Raw genomic sequence first — 16,846 nt, forward strand, 5'->3', positions numbered from 1 at the left:
TCCTACTGATTAGTCATATGGAATGTCTGCCCTTAGAGAAGGAGAGAAGGGTGGAAATCTTGAGAAGACTCCTTTGGGTTGGGGAGGAAATAAAAACACAGAAAAAAATTCCAATGCCTCACAAGCCAAAGGAACATCCTTCAGCCACTGTGTAAGGCCTTGACGAAGGAAAGTCAGAGGAATCCAACGGACAACTCATGCTACAGAAATGTAGCTGTGTGAGATGAATGAGGTGTCAGTTGGGTATGAAAGGCAGGCACGACATTTAAAGTATGCACTTAGAAAAGGGGAATTCCATATAAATGAAGCCAGAGGAGATGCCAGACATAAGACTGGTCATCACTCCACAGCTCAGCTACATACTGCAAATTGCCTGCATGGGGACAGAGTCAGCTCCCAACACAGGTTTTGGCATACCCTGTGGTTCTCACTTGAACAGAGCTGTATCCTGCCCCTGCCCTCCTGTTAGAGCTGACTGACCTCCTGAGCCTACCTCCCCAGGAGGTTCATGAATCCTAGAAAACAACCTTACCCAAGCTAAGATGGTTCAGTCAAGCAGCATGGGAAGAGAGCAGGTACCTGGCATAGATCCAAACACGATGCAGCCGGGCAGCCAAACAAACCGACTTTAGGTCTGGGGACCCCGTAAGCCTGTAAAGGCCCTCATGGAAGGTCTGGCTTAGAAGAAAGACATCTCCGGGGAAGAAGCCAACCTCTAAAGCAACCCTGAAAAGGAATTGTTCAGAGTAGTCAAGGCCCCATTAGCCAGGGGAGAGGAGGCAGGGGTGGGGGAAACCAGATGAATAACAGTTTCTGAGCAGCACTGGGGCCACAGCTAAGATCCGGAAGTCCTGATTTGTAGCGCATCCACTTATATATAAAAATTAGACTGTGTACATGAGTACTGGCTGTCTAGCCAAGAGCTAATGCACATATGCAATATTTTGTCTCCAGTAATGGTACTTAAATTTTTTTTTTAGTAAACTCCAACAGTCAAACACGATTTTAAATTGACCTTCCTCCTGGTGCTGGTGCATTTAGCAAATGCCTTTTCCTCGCTCAGCATTTCTTGTTAGGTCCTAAAAACCAAACAGAATTGATTTGTTTCCCTCGGCCAGTCTAGAATCACTCCGTTCATGAAGTTGTATTTGGAAGAAAAGAAAGGGGCAAATGAGTTTTCATCTTGAACTGGCTTGGATTTGGGGACAAGGAAAATAACCTTTTAGATATATATCTTGAAGGTGGTGGGCAGAAAGTAACTCACGTCGTATTTGTGAGTTGCCCACATAAAATCACTGGAAATCGGTTGGCTCTCAGCCTAGGAAGCACCTTCATTTGTCCTAGGTCTGTGATGGCTGTCAAACTCCTACCTGCCTCTGAGCCCCTGCCCTCCTGTTGGAGCTGGCTGACATCCTGCTGAAGAGCAGCAAACACAGAAGGGCGGGTGAACAGATGGTGATTTGGAAAACATTTTTCCCTAGAGGGGATTTAAAAAAAAAAATCCTATTTTCACATAATCAGATAGGAAGCTCCTAAACTATTGTTCCTAAAACAAATTGGTGGGAGACGGAGACCTGTTATTTGAGAGAGGGAGAAGGGGCATTTTTTAAATGTTCCCATTTCCAGATCTCTCTTTATAGAAGAAAACTTAACAAGCATTTCCCAGTGAACCTTCACTGAAGCCCCCAAATGGCAGGCATCCCTTTGTGTTAATGGTCCATTAGGGAAGGACCATTGGTTTCTAATACCAAGATGCTTGTCTTCAGGCCACTTGGTAGAAAGCCCTGAGGCTCGAGCTAAAGAGGTCAGAGCTGTCCACGGAAAGGCTCCAAGAACACACTCAGCTCCCAGCTCTGCACCCTCCGTCTTCAGGGTGCCAGCAACCGAAGCTCCTATTCCTGGGCTCTGGATCTGACCCCTCTGTACTCTTACTCAACAAATCCTGCTGGCCTTCAGCAGGAGGAGATATTATTCTGGTATTCGTGGGAGGCCGTGAAACCACACAGGCATTAAATCACAGTGCCTAACAGTGGCAGTGAAGGAGAGAATCCAGACCTCAAATCAGATTAGAGCCAGAATTCAAAGCAGAAAGCACAGCCTCTTCTCCATGCCAGCCCCAACCCTCCTTTTAAATCCCACTCCCAAGCACTGCCTCTCTTTCCTCTGCCCTACGGGGTCCAATTTCTAAACAGTGGTTACGAGTATTATGTCTTTTTTATCGATGCTGTTATAATACAAGAAGCTCCAGGTGCTATGCAATCTTGAATGCCTTAGAGCTGGTGTCCTGTTTAATTTTCACTTGCCCTGTGAACACGTGGATGTGTGTAGCCGCTAATGCATTTCAAATGTAATACAATCCACCATCCACACAAAACCTACAATGGGGTCACCATTAACTTCCTACCCTTCACTCTAGTGAGCTGGTATTTAGAATAAGAAAATGCTTTTGGCTTTTGGCCACCAAAAGCTATGAGGCATACCTTAGAGAGTGACAAACAAGAGGCTCTGGCATCAATCTGAACCCACTCTGAGCTAACTTCCTTCCAGGTCCAAAGGAAATAGCCAAATACAGACCTTTCCTGAGGTCTACAAAAGAGGAAGAGGAGTGTTCGCATGCTTAACTGACCAAGGAGTAATTTCAGGCTTCATTCTGAATGAGAGCCTTTTAATTATATAAACATACCATCAAAAAATGGACCATATGCACTGAAAATGTTAAGAGTCATTCAGATTTGTGAAGTTGTGTTTAGCCCATAGCGGTCTCTGGCTCCCCTCTCAGCTGTACTCATACACTAATATCCACAATGGTCAACGTCTGAAAATAGTTCAGGACCAAGGAATGTAAAGACTATCATTCCTGAGAATGGGGATGTTGCTCAATGGGGGAGTGCTAATATATTGTACTTGAGACTCTGGATTTGATTCCTTAGCACTGTATAAAACTAGTGGTATATACTTGCAGTTTGAAAACTTGGGATGTATTACGCAAGGGACCAGTAGTTCAAAGCCATCCTTGACTACATACCCAGAGCCTTGGGGTTTAATATAAGTGGCCTGAAGACAAACACTTGGTATGAAGAAGGAATACAATAAGGCTTAATAAACAAAGCATCTTTAAATATACAGGAAAGTGGATCTTAGTTTTCTTTTGTTTATTTGGTTGAATTCTTCTGCACTGTCCAGGCTAGACTGGAACTCATTATCGTCCTACAGCTGGAATCTTGACATAACTCTACCTCTCTAACCCAGCTTCACATTTGTTACCTAATAAAATATAATACCCTAATTTCTCATAAAATAATTTTTAATGTAAATATAGCTAATAAGATGGCTCAGTGGATAAAGAGGTTCTTGATACAAACCTGGTGGAAACCTGAATTGGATCCCAAGAACCAACATGATAGAAGGAGAGAAACAACTCATGAAAATTGTCCTCTGACGTGTGTGTGTGTGTGTGTGTGTGTGTATGTGTGTGTGTGCGTGTGCGTGCGCGCACACACACACACACACATGCTCACGCACGTGCACGAATGCACAGACATGTGCATGCTCAAAAAGACAAAGCAAAAAAATGCAATACAATCTTCTTGAAAACTAATATTTGACAAGGTACCTACACACAAATTATTGCCATCAATCTTTTATGGTATTATAATCTACATTTTGTTTCACAAAACACATTAACTATGTTTTTATAATCATTCTTCCTACTATCTGATTGAAAGATGCAACATTTTCCATTAACAAACCCATTTTTTCCTCTTTATTATGACAAGTGATCACTGGATTAATAATCTGGGAACATTGTGTCCTGCCAAACTGGCTCAGAGGGTAAAGGTATTTGAAAACCACATGATCAGATGGTCAATTCCCCACTCTTAGCAGAAGAGTGGATTTTAAAAACCTATACTTTCATAAAGAATAGACAGTGGCCAATGATGTAGGTCAGCTGGTACATGGTACATGCCTCACATGTACAAAGCCCTGTGTTAGTTCTCCAGCTCTCATAAACCAGTCAAGGCAGCACACATCTGTAACCTCAGCATCTGTGACAGAGAAGTGGCAGGATCAAAAGTTCAAGTTTGTTAGTACATTAAAGGATGCTCTGGGATATATGAGACTGTATTGAAACAAAATCAACCAAATGTAAGAAGACTATGAACAAAGGTAAAATGTGCTTTACCATAAAGCATTCTCTTATATTTTAACCTGGACATCATATAGCCTGCTAGAGGCAAGCACACTCAAATAGGCTTAATTATATAAAAATGAATAAGAAGAGCAAAGAAACAGCCCTCTAAAGAACTTGAGAAGTTGGACTCCAGAGAACCAAATAACCCTATTAAAAATGGGGTACAGAGCTAAACAAAGAATTCTCAACTGAGGAATACCAAATGGTTGAGAAGCACCTAAAAAAAAAAAAGTTCAACATCCTTTATCATCAGGGAAATGCAAATCAAAACAACCCTGAGATTCCACCTCACACCAGTCAGAATGGCTAAGATCAAAAACTCAGGTGACATCAGATGCTGGCAAGGATGTGGAGAAAGAGGAACACTCCTCCATCGCTGGTGGGATTGCAAGCTGGTATAACCACTCTGGAAATCAGTTTGGTAGTTGTTCAGAAAATTAGACATAGTACTACCTGAGGCATATCTCTCTCTCCTGGGCATATATCCAGAAGATTCTGCCACATGTAATTAGGATACATGATCCACTATGTTCATAGCAGCCTCATTTATAATAGCCAGAAGCTGGAAAGAACCCAGACGTCTCTCAACTGAGGAATGGATACAGAAACTGTGGTACATTTACACAATGGAGTACTACTCAGCTATTAAAAACAATGAATTTATGAAATTCTTAGGCAAATGGATATATCTGGAGGATATCATCCTTAGTGAGGTAACCCAGTCACAAAAGAACTCACTATATGTGCACTCACTGATAAGTGGATATTAGCCCATAAACTTAGAATACCCAAGANANAATATGCAAAACACAAGAAAACCAAGAAGGAGGAAGACCAATGTGTAGATACTTTATTCCTCCTTATAATAGGGAACCAAATACCCATGAAAGGAGTTACAGAGACAAAGTTTGGAGCTTTGAAAGGATGGACTATCTAGAGACTACCCCACCCAGGAATCCATCCCATCATCAGCCACCAAACCCAGACACTATTGCACATGCCAGCAAGATTTCTGCTTGTGGACGTTGTACATCGTGGTGCGCACTAGGCTCCGCACCACGATGTACAACGTCCACAAGCAGCCTAGGTCTTGCAAACTTTATATGCTCCAGTACAGGGGATTGCCAGGGCCAAGAAGTGGGAGTGGGTGGGTAGGGGAGCAGGGCGGGGGGGGGGTATAGGGAACTTTTGGGATAGCATTTGAAATGTAAATAAAGAAAATATCTAATAAAAAAAGAAAAAAAGAAAACCTAAAAAAATAAAAAATAAAATTTTTTAAAAAACAATGAATTTATGAAATTCTTAGGCAAATGGATGATGGATCTGGAGGATATCATCTCGAGTGAGGTAATCCAATAACAAAAGAACACATATGATATGTACTTACTGATAAGTGGATATTAGCCCAGAAGCTTGGAATACCCAAAATATAATTCACAAAACACATGAAACTCAAGAAGAAGGAATACCAAAGTGTGGATACTTCCATCCTTAGACAGGGGAACAAAATACCCATGGAAGGGGTTACAGAGACAAAGTGTGGAGCATAGACTGAAGGAATGACCATCCAGAGACTGCTCCACTTGGAGATCCATCCCATGTATAATCACCAAACCCAGACACTGTTGTGGATGCCAAGAGCTTGTTGAGAGGAGCCTGATATAGCTGTCTCCTGAGAGGCTCTGCCAATGCCTGACAAATATATAAGTGGATGCTCATAGCCATCTATTGGACAGAGCACAGCACAGGGTTCACAATGAAGGAGCTAGAGAAGGTACCCAAGGAGCTGAAGGGGTTTGCAGCACAATAGGAGGAACAACAATATGAACCAACCAGTACCCCCAGAGCTCCCTGGGACTAAACCACCAACCAAAGAAAACACACAGTGGAACTCATGGCTCTAGCTGCATATGTAGCAGAACATGACCTAGTCCGTCATCAATGGGAGGAGAAGCCCTAGGTCCTGTGAAGGTTCTATGCCCCAGTATAGGGGATGCCAGGGCCAGGAAGCTAGAGTGGGTGTCTTGGGGAGCAGGGGCATGGGGGGAAGGGCTAGGGTGTTTTCAGAGGGAAAACCTGGAAAGGGGATAACATTTGAAATGTAAATAAAGAAAATATCAAGAGAGAAAAAGGGAAACAGCCCTCTAAAGCCAAGTCCAGCTGCATGGAGCTGCGTTGTCTCCAAGGTTACATTGGCAGATGTGCGATAGCTGCACTGGGGCTGGAGCTCTTCCATTCCCATGTCACTGACTGGTATATTTCTCATTGCATCTAATTATTCCTCAACTACTGCTCACACCAGGTTAGGTGCTTCTGATGGCATTTGATTTCTTAAAAAGCATCAGAAAGCCTCTGCTGATAAAGAAGTGTATTGTAACTACAAGGGGGTTATTGTTTTTTGTTTTAATTTGGACAAAAGACACACATACATTATGAACAAATCTTATTTTCATCTGACTGTCTCCTATAAAACCAAACGTCAACCAGCAGCAGCAAATGCTGGGAAGTTTGGAAAGCAAATATATTTATACAATAGACACTCATGCAAAGAGAGGGGTTGTAAGAAAATTATCATGACTTGAAGGACATTATTCCTGAAATGTCACTCAGTCATTACAACATTTGCTCCTCTGGTGGTATTCTCAAAATGGATTATTGTCTCTGAATTTTTAATAACAATTTGGTGGTTCAAAATACTGACAGTGATATATGACAATGGCTCTAAAGAAGTCTTCTGGCTTTCTATATTACATAAACAGAACACAATTCTATCTCTGTAGGCAGTGTTGGAATCATTCTCAATGAAGATAATGCTAAATCCATCTGCCAAGAGAAGGTCAAAAACATATATAGAAAATAAATCATGACTAACATAGCATTGGCTAAAGGTTAAGGATCTAAAGAACAAACACGTATTTGGAAGCACAAATCACCCCTCATATGATACTAATTTAAACATTCCTACCTCTGGAATGGTGAAGAACTGACTCAGATAACTACACATTTTTCCAAAAATACTATAATGTTGACTTGAATAATGAATGAAAAATGTATCTGTGAAGGATGCTGGAAACTCAGAGCTCTATCAGAATTTAGATTATTTCGACTGTGCCTCAAGACTAGCTTTTAAACCTGTTTCTTTGCACTTGTTAAAATCTAATCAATGTATATATTAACTCTAGAAGTGTCATTCTAGTTCCATTCTAGAGATCCATAAATAAATTAGACATAAACATATATAATAATTATATATAGTTATAGTTATAGTTATGATCATATATGACTGTTGCATCACTGTGGATAAAACATATCAGATGTACACAGCTTTAGGGGCAGGAGATTTGGTATTTCCTATCAGTTTCAGAGGGTTCTCTTCACAGCTACTTGATTCCATGTTCTTGTGATGAACATATTGATGGCAGGGGATATGCTGAAGGATAGCAGTTTGTATATAATGGTAGATAGGAATCAGAGAATGAGCTAAGTACCCAGGGATTGTATACTCCTAAGAATCCATGCCTAGTGACTTACTTTCTCTGGCTCTGTCCCACTCCTAAGTGTCCAGAAAATCCCCCAAACAATATTATCAACCAAATACCGAACATTAAAACACTAAATCTACAGGGGAATTTCAAATTCAAACCATACAGTGGCACACAGAAAAAAGTCATAATAGTGTATTTAGACCATGAGAACCAGAGGATGTCTTCATATCTTCTCTGAAGAGGACTCAGTTTTTCATTCTGAAGACTTTGATTATGAAAGGGTTGAGTTCCTTTTCTGTTTGTGGCATCTCAATCTCTATAAAGTAGTGTCATTCCCTTCTCTGGTACTGATGATGATGCTCTAAGATACAGCATACTCTTCTGGTCTCTATAAATAGTGCTCACAGATTGTTGCACATATAAAGAAGTAGGCAAAAAACACTCATATACATATAATGAAAATAAATAGATCTTTAGATAAAAGAGCTAGTGCTAAGTAGCTGTGGTTCCTCCAGGTCACCTTTGGTTTGTCTCCACTTCTTCTGAGTTTGAAATTCAATACTCTATGTTCTTTTACAATTTGGAGTAAGTGCTGAGGCCAGAGGGAAAGAGTATGTATCAAGATCTACTGAACCTATATAAATTTGCATAATGTTGGTCACATTAACTAATAACTGGATACCCATAACCAATCAAATTTTAAAACACAAATATTCTCTTCTGGCTAGAGATACTTTCTTGTAAATGTCTCAGGCTATGACAGATACTGTGTCTGGAAACGATAAACTATATGTGAGTCTGTCTCTGGAATATCACCATTTCAGTGTCTTCTAATAATACCTGCCATGTTAGATGGGTTCTGGTATAGTAGGGAAACAAATTGTACATTATCCTAATAGATTAAGAAAATAATATCCCATTTGGATCATTTCCTGGGCCTCTATCCAAACCATGAGATAGCGTTACTGGTCATTAAATGTATAGGGGGAAGGTGGGCTTTTTGCTCATAAGTATATTGCATTTCTAAAGGGCACTGTACTCATTTCTTTATGAGTGTAATCTAATAAGGAAAATAATTGATTCATAGGAAGATTGCTCCCTTGACAAACCTGCCATTGTTTTAGACTGCAATTGCAATCCAAATCCCATTTCAGATCTTTAGTTTACACATGGACACTAATAAACAATTATTTTCAGGAAATACTTTAAATATTTACATTTGCTTCTTTAACCATTTCATCTGTTTGGACATGTTGCAACATGGGTCTGATCTATAAGCATTAGAGCGACTAAAAGGAAGTAAGATTTGGGATGAGTAGACAGGCAACTTATAACTAAATGAATACTCTGCAAGTCCTGAGCCAATAGCAGATGAAATAACTACCCATTGCTGTGACATTTAGTCTGTGCATCCATTAAACAATAATGACACTACGGCAGTGACTCGTGAGCATGGCTTGGGGGTTATTGTACTGCTTTAATTTTATGTTCATGTGACAGTCAGTCCTGTCACAGAGACAAATGTATTTACTGGCTCTGAATCCAACATTTAACATGTAGATTTTTACAGTTAAATTCATAATCAGAAGACCCATGTCTTCACACAGAATAATGCTTGATTAACAATTTTGGTTGTTGTTAGATCTTTAGGTATCTTTTTCATTCTTTGCAAGAGTTTTTTACATGCCATGAATCTCAATTTCTACCTACTAGCTTTTCTAAAATGTGCCAACATCTTGGATAACCATCAAATTGTGTTGATTTGATGTGTTTAAGAGTTCATTAGCCCATATAAATGACTATTAATAAAGAGGTCACTGAAACAGTATTTTATATCATAGTGTTAAAAGAAAAAGCTTCCTTCAACTTAAAATTCAGTTTTTACATTAAGTATGTATGTGTGTGTGTGTGTGTATTTATACATGTGTGCATGTGTGACATGACATGCATATGAAGGATAAAGGACAATGTGTGGAGTCAATTCTCTAGACCTTGGAATCAAATTTAAATCTTTACAGACTGAACAGCAAGCAGATTTGCACATTAAGCCACCTCAATGGCCCTTAAATACATTTTGAAAGACAAATTCTAGATACAATTTGGTATTTTACAACTTGAGATGGCTTCTGTCTAGGTATCAGGAAATAGGATCTCTGAATTCTTTTGTTTGGTCTTCAAAACAACCCATATATTAACATCATCCCTATTTTATAGATGAGAAAAAGTGACGTCTACATATAAAGAAAATGTGTCCAAAATGATGGCACTAAAGTGTATGGAGCACTCAGGGCTGTCAGAGACCCAAGCAATATGGAAGCCATCACTATGAAGCACAGGCTGGGGTAAGACATCAGTCAGTAAACTGGGAGCCAAATCACCCTCCCTCATGTGCAAAATGGTGGCTGCAAACTTTACATACTTACTTCTCATTTTATTTTTATTTCATATTTCTACACCTTGTCTACTAAACTAGCCTAGATTCTTCTTGAAATTATAGACTTCTACTTTTTTGGTTTTGGCTTTTTTTAAAAAATGTAATTAAAAAGATCCAGTGTCAGTAACTGTTTTGATGAGTTCATTTGTCTCTGTTTTGTTCTGGTTTTGTTTTTGTTGTTGTTTCCTTTGTTTCTGGTTTAAGATGTAGTCATATTATGCAACCCATATAACCTCTAATTAGTGGCAATCACCTGCTTCAGCCTCCCAAGTACTAGTATTTACATGGAGTACTACTACACTTGGTTCTGTAAATGTTTAAACACACACACACCACATGCACCAAATACTTCAAAATATATTATAAACTAAGTGATCCGTTTCTATCACGATTAAACACTTTTCTCCATGGTGAGAGCTACTGCCTTAAACAGAGTTAAGATCTGTGCCTCAGTGAGTGGTGGTAGCACATGCCTTTAACACCAGCACTCAGGAGACTAAGTGAGTTCAACATGGCCTAGAGTGAGTTTCAGAACAGCCAGAGCTATACAGAGAAACTTTGTCTAAAATCAAACAAACAAAAGAAGAAGAGGAGGAAGAGGAGGGAAAGGAAGAGGAGGAGGAGCAGGGAGAGGAAGAGAAGAAAGCAGAGGAGGAAGAGGAGGGAAAGGAAGAGGAGGAGGAGGAGGAGGAGGAGGAGGAGGAGAAATGTGGCTCAAATTGGGTGTGGTAGCATACACCATTAATCCCAGCACTTAGGAGGCAGAGTCAGATGAATCTCTCAATTCAAGGCCAGTCAGGACTGCAAAGCAAGTTCCAGGATAGCCAGGGCTACATAGAGGAAACTCTGTCTCAATCCCCTTACCCTACCCCCATCCAAAACAAAAAGATTTGGCTCAAGGATCATTACTGGAAGATATAACAGAAAGACAGTAAGGTTAAGAGGTCAGGGAGGACAGGGGCAAAAGGTGTCTTTTGGGTTTTATAATAGATGTCTTGAAGCTTCCTTTGAAAGTTCAGTGCATACAATGGTACAATGTTTTTTAATCCTATTTTCCCCACATGCTCTGCTTGTTTCACTGGGGAGACTGTACAGCTCTGCTGCACTCATGAACTCACAGCAGTTGCAGATGTCTACACAAGACTTGTATAAGATCAAGACAATCATAATTCTATCGTGGATGGATGAAACTCTCAGAGCCTTCTTCACTCCTAGCTGAAGAGCTATAGGCAGTTAGTGGTTTCTGGGGGGAGGGAAAATAAATTTTCTTTAGGAGTGTGGTACCGAGAAGGCTGACCAGGCTCCAGATAGCTCTACATCCATGTATGTAGCAGTGTAACACACAGGACTCAGTGTGTTATTTTTTTTTAAGACATAAAGTTTGGAGGGTTATATGAGAGGTGATCCAGTAGAAGCTAGAAGTGGTGGATATAATTGAAATTCCTTGTATCTATGCATGGAAGCCTCAAGAATAACTACCAATATTAGATAGATAGATAGATAGATAGATAGATAGATAGATAGATAGATAGATAGATAGATAGATAGATAGATGTGTTTCTTCAGCAGAAAAACTCCACTGGCAAATGCCACTGTCCTTGATAGCTTGGATTCCCCAATGTAAGTCATGTACTCATATCTTAACTGATTACCCTGCCTAGGACCGAAGGCTATTCAATCATTTGTACTCCTTAAAATGAAGATATCAACTCTAAAATTTCCAGAAAAACTAATTGCCATAGATAAGGAATAATCTCCCCCAATGAGACAAGCAGAGCATAGGGGGAAAAATAGGACAAAAAAACATTGTCTATTGTATGCCCTGAACTTTCGAAGGAAGCTTCAAGACATTTGTTGTAAGTCATTGTGTCTGACTTGCTCCAACTCACCTGAGGTCCAGAGAGGAAGTGACTTTCCCATGGCCATAAAACTTGATAGGGTCACAGATAGACACCACATTATGAGGAACTACCTCTGATTTTATTGGATTTGAGGCAGCGATTGCCAAAGAAAATGGAGATGATCATAGCCTTTACATAAGTCAATGCTCTCAACTGCTCCACTGAATTTAGCTTCTATATATTGCTGCAAAAAGGAGACAGTCTAGAGGGAAATCAAATTGCTGGATGAAAAGGAATGCTAACATGTTCTCCAAGGACCATTCACTTTAAGGCAAATTGAGTCTGTCACTAAGATGGTTATAATAAAGAGGAAGATGATAACAAGTAGTAAGAAAATGGGAAAACAGAAATGTTCAGACATTGCTGATGGAAATATAAAATGCTTTATTCTACTTATATAGGAAGGCCCACAGGAGTATTTTTCAACTAGCCAAAGACTATAACAAGTCAAATGTCCACAAACTGAGGATTGGATAAACAAAATATGGTATATCCACATAAAGAAACATTACAAAGCTATAAAAAGCTGTGAGGTGCTGGTACTAACACATATCTTGAACTATAGTATTTTGTGCAAAGTGAAAGAAGCCAGACATAAGAGGCCCTATAGTATATGATTTTGTTTATAGGAAGTATCTCCAGTAGCCGGAAAGTAAATGGGTGATCTCCAGGGCATGAGAACAAAAGAACAGAAAAGTATGTTTGTTTGTTTTTATAATTTCATATGTATTTTCAAAATACTATGAATATAGACATCACCCACCACCATCTTCTGTCTCCTTTCTATTCCTATGTGTCACAATTATTTCTTCCTTATTTTTCTGTCTTTTATCTTTATTTAGGCCTCTGAATTTAATTAGGGCTGTTTATATGAGCTGTGTGGTGTGATATTACTGGAGAGAACACGGGCAGTTTACCAGTAAGTACACTGATGAAGAAACTGACAGCTTCTTCCCTGAGAACTCTTCACTGTCAGCAGTTCCTCATGAGGGGCGGGGCCCCATAGGCACCTCCCTTATCTTTGACAGAATGTTGAGGTGGCCAATCTTGTACAGGTCTTATGAAGTGTTCACAGCTCACATATATTCATGATGGCAGGGCCATGTTATATCCAGAAGACACCACTTTTTAGCACTTCTCCTTGAATGTTCTGGAATTAGATAATGGTAATGGTTGTATATTTTTATAAATATAGTTAAAAATAATTTCCTTTTGTGCTGGCAGATGGCTAAATATAAACTAAATGATGGCTGTTGAGTAGAGGATAGATAGATAGATAAATAGATAGATAGATGATAGATAGATGATAGATAGATAGATAGATAGATAGATAGATAGATAGATAAAATTACAGTATTAAGAACCTACCAAGTACTACATCTTAGGTTTCCTGTTCTAAGTACAGACACAAACAAAAGAGCCCCTGCCCTTGTGAAGCATATGGTCCTAGGAAGGTATGTTTTTGTTACCAAAACAGAGAAGGCAAAGAGTAATAGAGCAAAATGCTCTCCTTGGTTGAGAGACAGTTACCAAAGCTTCCTTTAGAAAGCTACCAAAGATCTACTTCTGTGGTTGTATAATAGCTACTGTTTTATCAAATCTTTAAGAGAGAAAGACAGCCCTTAACCAGAGCTGCAGTGAGAGTGTGACACAGCTGTAGGCAGTGATGCTCAATAGGACCCACCAGGGCATCATGCTTTGTGCCCTATAGGGTGATCCTTCAGAGACACACTGTCTTCTAACCTCACCATTATCACCACCATCACTACCAGGGAATGTTGCGGGGTAGTTGATCACACAGTGAACCCTGAGCTTATGTTATTTACAGGAAAAACCAGTTTTTAGTTGTGGTCCGGCTCAGCCTTAGCACACACCTTAGATCCAATAGCTTTCTGCTAGATTGATGTAAACAGAATTAAGAATATTGCAGTCTGGATTAAATAAAGTCAAGCACAGGTCAAGGGGTAGAGCAAGCAACCAGTGAACATAGGACTATTAAGAAAAAACCTAGAGTAAGAGGGAGTAAGGAGGATGGATAGAGAGATGCATAGGAAGTAGAAGGGAGGGACATCCTGTTTAAAGGAGGTTTTATTTTTAAGATAGCATGAGAGAAGGGAATTCCTTCTGGAACATCAGCTAAGGCAGAAGGTCAGGTGGGTACTTTCTCTGCTCTGAGCTAGCAGACTTTCTCCCCAGTATCTGGCTACCAAGTCTTTATTGATAAACTTGAACCACTAAGATTTTGTTAAAAAAAAAAATATGGAAGTTCCTGTTACTCTGGAAGGAGACTCAGCAAGGAAGGGAAAACATATTCTGTGGAGGCAGGAGATTGTCAATACATATAGGAACCATCCACTGGGTTTCAAGTAAACCTAGCAGGTAATGGGCAGGGAGAATATGAGACAGACATAAGTAAAGACTGTTTCAGAAAATAGCCAAGAGAACTCAATCTAGAATCTCGCTCACCCATGGGTTCAACCCATAGAACAACTCCTATTTGTACCAGGAACTTCCATATGAATAAAATAACAGCATAAAACGGCAGCCTAAGTGGAGATTGTTTATCTAAATAATTGCTTCACAAGCCCAAATCTGCAGGCTGAAGCAAATAAGCATTGGCTTATTCACATTCTAGTTTGCAACCTAAGTGCATGAACAAATTCCCCTTTTTACCCACAGTGCCAAAGTTTCATGAGGTTGAGGGTCTAGCACTGTGGAATCTTCTTGACAGAGGAAACATCCCACTTTGTGTATTACTTTGCACATATCTGGCACATCTTTCAATGGTTCACTTTACTTATCAGAATCAAGTCATGATTTACTTAAATCAAGTCATGGCTAGTGAACAAAAAGGCACTTGACCTTTGAATGTGGAGAGCCTGCTCAAGTTGGTGCATGTGAGACTGTATTGTGGTTGGTAGTGAAGAAAGGAAGATCAAGGGGTCAATTAGGAGACATGGATTTACAAAAGAAGGTGGAAAAATGTAATAAATTATTTTCTAGATAAATATATCTTTTTTAAGACTTGAAATTTACTTATTATGGTTTCGAAAGCTTATGATATGATGGTGCTCTGTGAAAATACAATATATTAGGCACTTTGGGTTTTAGTTGATGACTTCCTATATAAAGTCTGTCTATGGAAACTATTCAATTCAGCTGTGACTTTATTGTTTTTAGCTAAGAGACTGGTGAAGTGTGCTATCAAAATAATGAGCATAACTGGCCATTGCCCAGATCCCTTACAGTTGACCCAGTACAGCTGTCCAATTAAAAGGATTTAAGTAAGATCTATTGAATACTTACCATTTGCTCAGCCTTGTCTCCAGCTAAGGACATTCCTGAGGAAATTCAAACTGAATCACAGCTCCAGGTCTTAAAGAGCTTACTATCTAGCTGGACACACAGAATGAACATGATTAAAACTGAGTACAAGGCAGACTCACTCTTGTTAAGTAAAAGCCGAAGTCTTTTCTCAGCTCGGCAGCTTGGGAAACTGATTTGAACACCATCGAGAGTGAATTCGTCAGTCAGAAGAAAAAGAGATCAATCCAAGAATAACCGCAGCAGCGTACCATCAGTGACTCTCATTTTCTCAGCCTTGCTGCTGACTCGTAGCTCTTCTGATCACCACACCCCTTCCTTGGGGATCCGTGTTAGTTTTTCAACACTGTAACGTAACAATTTAAAAGGGGAAAGATTTGTTCGGAATCCAGTTTTGGTGCATGGTCACTTGGCTTTGTTGCTTCTAGACGAGGGTTAAAGAGATCACCATGGCGAGAAGCAACATTTCTCCCACAGGAAGGGCGCAGAGAAAGTGAGAGGAACAAGATGGACCCTTCAAGCCTTGCCACAGAGACCTGCCTGCTCCAACTAGGATCTCTTCCCAGTGCCCACCACCAGGCAACAATGTGATCACATTAGAACTTCATCAATAGCATAATTTAAAGGATCCAACCAGACTTCAACACATGAGTTGGCTTTTTCTTTTTGGGGAATGAGGGGTGTTACTTCATAACCATGTCATAACAGTGCTGACTGCATCCAGTAGAGCCAAAGTATGCATAAGGATGGTGCAGCACATAGAATCTGGGGCTAATCTAATCAGCCTGCTTTAGAAGTAGAGTTATTTAAGAGATTCAATATTATAACAGTTTTAAGACATAAATTTTACCCATAGTGAACACAGATTTTTTTTTAAAGTCTTAATAATATACATGCAAACTGAATACAGGCATATATCAAAAAAGATCATCCACCATGATCAAGCTGACTTTATTCTGAAAATACAAGAATGGTTCAACATAATAAGTCAATAAATATAATAAATTTCATAAACTGACTAAAAATAGAAATAACACAATCATCTCATTCTGAAAAGGTCATTGTCAAAATCCAACATGCATTCATGATAAAAGTCATAGAGAAAAAAAGAACTAAGGGGAAAATAGATTCTCTAATTTTTGCATTTATTCTCTCATACATTATGTTGCAACCACCATTTCTCCTCCCTTCACTTCCCCCACTCCTTGTTCCCCTCTCTGCCCCCCAGATCCATTCCTCTTCCATTTTCCTTCAGAAAAGAGCAGGCTTCCCAGGGACATCAACCAAACACAGCGTAATGAGGTACAGTAAGCCTAGACATAAAGCTCTCATATCAAGGCTGGACAAGGCAACCCAGTAGAAGCAAAAGGGTCCCAGGAGCAGACAAAAGAGTCAGAGGCATGCCCACTCTCACTGTTAGGAGTCCCACAAGAACACAAGCTATATAACATTAGTTTATGCAGAGGACCTAGCTTGGAGTCACTAAGTCTCTATGATTAGCACTTCAGTC

The sequence above is a fragment of the Mus pahari genome, chromosome 5 (genome assembly GCF_900095145.1).
Source record: "Mus pahari chromosome 5, PAHARI_EIJ_v1.1, whole genome shotgun sequence".
NCBI classification, from domain to species: Eukaryota; Metazoa; Chordata; class Mammalia; order Rodentia; family Muridae; genus Mus; species Mus pahari.